The sequence below is a fragment of the Panthera pardus genome, unplaced genomic scaffold, assembly GCF_024362965.1.
Source record: "Panthera pardus isolate Hobbes unplaced genomic scaffold, ASM2436296v1 HiC_scaffold_25, whole genome shotgun sequence".
In the NCBI taxonomy this organism is placed as follows: Eukaryota; Metazoa; Chordata; class Mammalia; order Carnivora; family Felidae; genus Panthera; species Panthera pardus.
In genome coordinates this window covers 88,013,715-88,021,205 of record NW_026526821.1, presented here as the reverse complement: position 1 = coordinate 88,021,205, position 7,491 = coordinate 88,013,715, and positions in this window count along the sequence as shown.

The following is a 7,491-nucleotide window of genomic DNA, read 5'->3' as shown; positions in this document are numbered from 1 at the left end:
CCCCCCCACACCCCCAAAAAGCTAGCCTGAAAAAGGCGCGCTTTTTTTTGTGGCTGCAGCGTTTTTTCTTTGTTTGTTTTGACACCGTTAGGTCCAACCTCAGTTCAGAGTCCCCAGATCCAGAGAGGGCTGCAGGGCCTCTCCCCACCTGGCCACCTGGACCCAGAGCCTGGCCACCCAGAAGAGAACCACCAACATCTTCTGAACAATGCCACCAGGGCAGGACACTCAGCCAGCCTTGTCCACCGCATCCTCGGCCCTGTGCCATCTTTCTGCTTCACCGGCCCCTCCCCACCGCCCTTAGGTCTGCTCTCCCTGAGCCCTAACCTCCACCTGGGGAGGGGGACAGCAAGGGGGACTCTCTTGTTTTCCATAAGATAAACCAGAGTCTTAGAGTGGCGGGGACTTTCTTATGGCTACACAGAAGCAAAGGATGGTCCTTGAACCAGAACTGGGCCACCTGCCCCACCCAGCATGTGCCCCTGTGGGACTCCCTCACCCGGAGGCCTCCAGGGTCAGTGAGAAGCAGCAGTGAACACCCCCCAGCTTCCACCAGGAACCATGCCAGCAGAAGGTAGTAGTTTTTCAAAGTGTGAATTCCAGTCTCCTGGCGGAATGTCCCGTGTGGCAGCAGAGGTGAAGGCAGCATGGTCCCTGGGCTGCCCTCAGTCTGACCGCCCTGCCACGGGGTGGGAAGGCCCAGCCAGGCGGCTGCCTGGCCTGTCATCACCCAGTCTGTCTGTGCCTCTCCAACGTGGGCCCAGCGGGTCACCAATGTCTCCCACACGGCCGCCTGCCCCGGGAATCTCCTGGCCTGGAAGGAGAACAAGGCTGTTGTGGACAGGCAAACATGGCCACTGTTTGTTCAGGGATTGGGGCGCCAGTTTGGAGGGAACTCACAGACCGCACATTCTGCCACCTCCCAGCATTTTTCCAAAACAGCCTGGTCTTGGCTGGGCCCCACTGACCAGGGTGGCCGGGGACTGGGAGCCAGGAACAGGGCAGCGAGAGCAGAGCCTTGGGGCCAGCCGGGTGAGGTAAGCAGGTGAGGGCAGAGACCGCGCTCCGTCAGAGCCAGCCTGTGCAGCTTTGACGTGCCTTGGAGGAGAAGAGAGAGAGAGGGAGAATGACTCTGTGTGTCCGTGGTGGGGCCTAAAGGAGAAACAAAGCTGACTTGTCTGAGTCTTCGGGCCGAGCCAGCCAGGCTCTGCTCCTCGTAGACACTCCGGAGCACTGAGCAAGGCATAGCAGCTCTGATGACGAAACAGCAGACTGGAACTTGGGTTCAGCTCCTCATCTCTTACCTGACTTCCCTTTCTCCAGAAGCGATTGGTCTGCCCCCTGTTGCCCCCTAGGGACCCTGGCCTCCCTGAAGATACTTACTCTAGCCCTTTTGGCCTTTGCCCCCTCTGGGTAATGAGAATGCCTCCCCTCTACCCAGCAAGCTCTGGTGCTCTGACTCCAGCTCCCTTCAACTGAACCTCCTTCTGCACAGCAGACCAATGATGGGTGAGCCCACAAAGACTTGCATGGGACTGTGGTGCTGCGACACCCCTGCAGGGAGCTGGGTCCATCTTGGAGATCGTCTGAGGTACAGAGAGGGTTTCTTGGCTGGTAGTAGCCTCGTGGCCGGGCTCCTGGCTCACCTGAGGGGATCAGTCTCCCTGGGAGAGTATATAGGTAGTTTGGGAGACAGATGTGCCTGGGCGGTGCCCATCTGCTTGGCTATAGGCCGCTTTCTTCCTGCCTCATCTGCACCACAGAGGCCCTTCTTGCCTTGCCTGGTGTAGACTTGACCTTTTGGTAAGGGCTTCTTTTCCACGGCTTCTTCTTCTGGGGCTCAGGCTTCGATCCTCTCTGAGCGAAATGTTGTCGAGCATATTGTGATCAGTGCCCACTGAAGGTGTGCAGCAAGAAAACCTCACCCTGAGCCTGTAACTGCAGTGGTCAGTCACATAGCAGCCCTCAGCAAGGACTCTGGCCCAATTTTTGACTTGTGCTCATTCCTTGGGAAGGAGGGTGGTCATTTCTGACGGGTTGCCCTGGGATGGGGGTGGGGAAGATGGCGCCCAACCCAATCCATCACCACCGCCAATCCCAACTACACTTCAAGACCACCAGGTCCTACCCAAAGGCACATACATCCCAAGCAAAACTCTATGAGGCCGAATTCCAGTTCCATAATAAAAATTGGGATATCCTCTGGAGTTGGTAGCCAACAAGAAAATCATCCTCAAGTTTTAACCTGCCTACGCTGTTTCCCCCCTGTGTGGAGGTGGGAAGACCCATCAACCCTCTCTGTGAGGGGCGTCACCCGGTGACACCTCCCAAGGTGTTCACATCGACAGATGCTGAACTTGCAGTGTAGACCCAAGACACAACCTATACACTTTCGCCTGTCATGAGCCAGATGCCTCTTCTTTATTAAGTTCATAATGCAAGTCTTGATTAAGTTCCACAACTTATGAATAACTCCATATGCCAGTTAGGGTAGGGGTTAGTTTTAAAATGCACATGGGGTGCCTGGGTGGCTCAGTCGGTTAAGCGTCCGGCTTCGGCTCAGGTCATGATCTCGCGGTCCGTGAGTTCAAGCCCCGTGTCGGGCTCTGTGCTGACAGCTCAGAGCCTGGAGCCTGCTTTGGATTCTGTGTCTCCCTCTCTCTCTGACCCTCCCCTGTTCATGCTCTGTCTCTCTCTGTCTCAAAAAAAAAAAAACATTAACATTTTTTAAATGCACTGAAAATTTCTAAGGACAAATACAGACTCCATGCTGCACTTGACTATCACCCACCTCTTCCTCTGATCTCCCCCGCACCATGTCCCTTTCATTTCCCTAATGCAACTCCCACTGTGAGCTATCTCCTCTGGGGGAGGTGGGTGTTGGGAGGCCCGCTGTGATTCTCAGAGTTGACACTGTGCACATTAGCCTGTGCATGGGGAGTGTGGGCCTGAGGTCTGGTCCATTCTCTATCCTCTGCCTGTGACAGATGCAGGTCCATCAACTTCCCCTCTTGGGGCTTCTGTTCTCCCACCTGTAAATGAAGAACTGGAAGCTGGGATTCCTTCCAGCTCTCATGTTAGATGAGTTCAGGTTCTTTCTATTGCAAGTAGCTTCGGCACAAAGAGGGATTTATTGAGAAAACACCGGATTGGGTCATGGACTCCAAGGAAGACCTGAACCCCAAGTCATCGGAAGAGCAAAGCATGACCGTCCAGGAGATGCCAGCAATGGGGAGTTGTGGAATTGCCCTCTTGTTTCAGTTTCTTAGAAGACAGAGTCTAATTGGTCCAGCTTGTATCCCCGCTCTGGGCCAACGATCTATGTTCAGGGAGCCAGGGTCACGCAGCACAGGCGAGGCAGCTGAGAAGTGGGGTGGGCCAGAGAGGCAGATAATGCCTCAAGAGTTCACTCCAGATATCATTGTATTTCTAAAACTCAATCTAAATGGTTTTGTAATGAACAGAGTGCTAAGGGAAGGTTTAACCAGAGAAGGCAAAGCAGAAAAATTGATGCAGGATGGAGTAACTCAGGGAAGGCTTCCTAGAGGAAGAGGTTCCATTTTTCCATGCGGTAGATGGACTGTCTGGAAGGGCACCAGCCCTGGTTCTCAAGTACTCAAGTGCCAGGTCAGGGCCTGATATCTAACCAGGAGGCCCCTCATTCTCTTGTTGCAGACATGGCCTTGGTGTCTGATGAGACCTCAAGCCCAGTTCTCCTACTGAGCAAAGAACTGAGTGTATCTCTGCCTTAGTTTTTTAATCCACAAAGCAGCAGGATCGTATTAGTATTGCACATGGGCTTAGGTGAGACGCCAAGCAGACCCTCATCGGAGAGGCGCTAACTCCAGATGGAGGTCTCAAGGAGCTGGCAGAGTGTTGGCCCTTCCCTCCTGGGGTCCACCTGGTCACTGTGCCTGGTTCTACAGTCTGCCCCTGGCCCTCGGTGAGAAGAGCGTGGGAACGCACGAGAGCTGGTGAGACAGTGAAGCAACAGGAATTCTCACACACGGTGAGGGGAGCATAAATTGGTGAACCGCTCTGGAAAATGGGTTGGCAGGAGTTCCTCGAGCTGACTGGCTACTTCATCCTGGGATTACTCTCGAGCTTCTCTGAACGTGGGCCTTGAAGACAGATGTCAGAGTCTGACAGTTTCCATGGGTCAGGAGCCTAGGCATCACTTAGCTGAGTTCTGTACCCAGGCTCTCAGGAGGCTGCATTTTCATCTGGAGCTTGGGTCTCTCTCCCCAGCTCACTGTTGGCAGAATTCAGATCCTCAAAGTTGTAGAACTGAGGCCCTCAGATCCTAAAAGCCACCTGCTTTTCTTGCCACATGACCCTCTGACCACATGGCAGCTTGCTTGTTCAAGGCCAACAGGGCGGCATCTCTGGCTTCTGTCTCTGACCTCTAGACCTCTGATTAGGTCAGGCCCACCCAGGATCATCTTTTGATTAATTGAAGGTCAGTGGATCCGGAGAACCTTAATTACATTTGCAAAAATCCTTTCACCTTTGCATGTAACATAGCCTAACCGCCAGGGTGAAACAGCATTGCGTTCACACAGGGAAGGGACCACGCGCAGTGGATATAGCAGGGGCAGGAAGCTTGGAGTCATTTTGGAGCTCTGCCTGTACAATCACGAAGCAACACAGATCAACAAACTGCAGCGCACAAACGGGATGGACCCGTCTCCCAAATAAAAAGTTGATCGAGCGAAGTCAGACATCAAACTAGAGGTACATCTATATCTGTATGTTTCAAAATGGCAAATCAAGGCTATTGCTAGGGATGCATATGTACATGCAAAACTATAATGACGAGCAAGACGGTGATTACAAGGACCAGTCGGTCCCCTCCAGGCCAGAGTATTCTCTTTCGACCTCAATGACACAGGTAGTAGTTATGCTAGTATCTGGTTTACAAAACATTTTCGGTACTACACATCGATGTATTTGTATGCACTACTTCCGTAGACCCCTTGTATTTCATGCGTGCAAAACTTAAACACAAAAGTGAACGTGAGATTTGTCTTAAGCAAGAGATGCAAGGGGGTGAGGAGCCTCGCATGGGACCACGTCCTTCTGAGGACATCTACACCGCCAGGAGGTGCCAGATGCTGCGGGGGGGGGGGGGGGGGCGGGGGGAGGGGGAGGAGGAAGGCAGCGTGTGGGAAACCCCAGCTGTAGGGGGGCGTGTGGGGGAGCTGTGCACCCCACAGGCCTCCCCTGACTCTGCCAGGAGAGCTGTCTCCCTCTCCAGGCCCTGGCGAGGCTAGAGACTGAAGCCACATGAGAACTCCTTCTGCCTTGCACAAACTGACGGCACTGCTCCCAAATGGACAGTGACGCTTGAGCCCCGAGCCCCGAGCCTGACACCAGACTGCATTTGTGCAACAGGTTTCCAACCTGAGATCCGTAGAAGGCTGTGGGGGTCTTGATACCCCCTAGTGTTGTATTTACAATGTTTGTGTGGTATGCCTTCTTGGAGGTGAGGGTTCACAGCTTCCAGAGCTTTCCAAAGGGGTCCAGGGATGTACAGAGAGATTGGGAATCGGTGCTGTGCATTTGGGTCAGCAATAGAACAAGAAGGACTAGTCTTTATGCATCTTTGTCTGGGTCCCAGGCCCCACTTACCCCTTTTTACAGATGAGGAAACTGAAGCCCAGAGTGCTAAGTAACGTATCCAGGTTCTCACAGCTAGAAGTTGGAATCCTCAAACAGATGCTGTTTCTTGGGGTTTTCTCCTGGCAAGAGGAGGGGCGGGGAGGGCCCCTGTGTGCAGCTTGCAGTAATCCTGCGTCTCTCCGGGCTCAGCACACAGACAGCGGAGAGACGCCTGCCCGGTGAGCCTGGGGCACTGGTGCCCAGTTTGTCAGGCGTGGCCTCCTCCATTCCCTGCTGTCAGGTGGCAGAGAAGGAGCTGAACAAAAGGACAAGCAGTCCCTTCCTGGGGCTCTGACATAGCCAGAGGAGGAACAACTCCATGCAGCCCCTTCTCTGGCTTTTGGGTGGCCCTGAGGCTGGGGGTGACCCTGGGGGGCTCCCTGGCAGTGGCAGGCTGGCATCTGCACCTGGGAGGCTGGGTGGAGGGACGTGAACCTAAGAAGAGTCAGGGCATGTGTGGGCTCAAACTAGAGAAGTGAGCATAAGGTGTGTCCTGAGGGGCTAAACCAGCAGCATTAATACAGGGTGGGGGAAGCCGATGAGGCACGCATGCTTAAGAAAACGACCTGGGGGTCAGGGCTGGCCCCACACTGGTGGTGAGCAGCACCTAGGGAACTGGTTGTGGGGTGGGGCCCATGACAGGGTGTGGAAGGGTTGAGGGCCCGGAAGTTATCTTTGCTCAGCCCTCAGCATCAACCCTCCCCTCCCCGGAGTGGCCTGTCCTTTGAAGGCCAGACTGATGTCTTCCCTGGAGTTGGGGGACCACTGGGAAGGGGGTCCCTTTCCCTGTCCATCAGCTTTCACCCATATGTTTGGCCTCTCAGGCTGAGGAGGGAAGTGAGGGGTAGGAGCAAGATGAAGCTGGACGGGGAGCACCCCACAGGGCTGGGCCTAGCGGGGCGCCTAACACAGGCTTTCTGGGGAAGCTGGGAGCATAGTCTGCCCTCGGTGCCGCCCTTTCCCGGCACTTTCACTGTCTCCTGTCTGTCAGTCCCCTGTCTGTCAGTCAGCAGGCTGAGTCAGAGATGCCCCGGGGTTGGGGGCCGCCTGCCAAAGGCCTGACTCACTAAGAATGGCTGACTGGTTTCCCCAGTCTCCATCCCTCCCTGTCACAACACGCTGAGGTGCTGAGGGGGTGGGGGCTGGGGAAGCACACGGGCATCTCTCTCCTGAGCGGCCCCTCCCATAGCAAGGGGCACAGGGGCTTCTGTCCGGGACAGGCTGATCCCTGGGACTGGGGCCCCAAACTGCCTGGAAGCCTCTCTGATGTGGGCCTCTTTCTGCTCCCGAGCCTCACACGAATCATGCATGTGCTCAGGACCCACGCGGTGTCTGGATGAGTGAATTCCATCCTCATTGCTGGCTGAAAATGACACTCTAGCTCTCCCCAGCCCACACAGGACCATGTAGACCCCTGGCTTCCTCAGTTCCGCGAGACTGGAAATGCTGTGCTACTTTTTGGGCCATGGTTCAAAAACATTTAGTCCCATCGTTAGTTCCGATTTCACATTTTCTTTTATTCTATATTTTGTATTTTATTTTTAAAGTTTATTTCTGTTGAGAGAGTGCATGAGCAGGGGAAGGGAAGAGAGAGGGGGAGAGAGAGAGAGAGAATCCCAAGCAGGCCCTGCTTGGTCAGAGCTGTCAGCCAGGAGCCCAGTGCAGGGCTTGATCCCACCAACCATGAGATCACCGCCTGAGCTGAAGTCAAGAGTCAGATGCTTAACCGACTGAGCCACCCAGGCACCCCATTTCACATTTTATTTGAATGAGAACTAATTCACACACTTTCAAGCTAAGGAGTGAGCTTTTGAGTCAACGTGCTATGGA